This window comes from Penaeus monodon, chromosome 28 (genome assembly GCF_015228065.2).
Source record: "Penaeus monodon isolate SGIC_2016 chromosome 28, NSTDA_Pmon_1, whole genome shotgun sequence".
In the NCBI taxonomy this organism is placed as follows: Eukaryota; Metazoa; Arthropoda; class Malacostraca; order Decapoda; family Penaeidae; genus Penaeus; species Penaeus monodon.
The window spans coordinates 13,876,301-13,876,729 of record NC_051413.1 but is presented as its reverse complement, the minus strand read 5'-3'; the positions used below and the strand labels follow the sequence as shown (position 1 = coordinate 13,876,729).

At 39.6% G+C, this 429-nt stretch overlaps 1 pseudogene; it reads right to left on the bottom strand.

Moving 5' to 3' along the window:
- LOC119591049 overlaps positions 1-429 on the bottom strand; it is a 35,115-nt pseudogene that overhangs the window by 1,713 nt on the left and 32,973 nt on the right.

Genomic DNA, 429 nt, shown 5'->3' with positions numbered 1-429 from the left:
GTGTTTTTGTAAATATATTTGTATTTATTCTACTACATTGCTGATGTCTGTCAACAGTGTTGGAAGCAAAAACACCCAGGCAATTTCTTACCAGTGATGGATTAGGAGTTGTGCACCCATATTTTTTGCCGGGGTCCTTTATCCGTCACCCTCGAGCCAGGGTCGTAACTCCTCGTGCAGGGAGAAGCATTTCACTCTCAAGGTCCCATGTCTTTTTAGGGGATGAAGACATACTGTAGCAGTTCGGATTTAATGAACGCATCTGGCGCTGGGTGAATGTACCTGGGCGGACAAGCACAGGCAAAAGGCGGAGAAATGTGTGTGGGTCTTATGGTGTGTTATTAGAATTTAAAGAAAAAACTATAACTGAATAAAAAAGATAAAATTTAATAAAAGATATAAAAAAGTGGATATACAGCATTAAAAAGA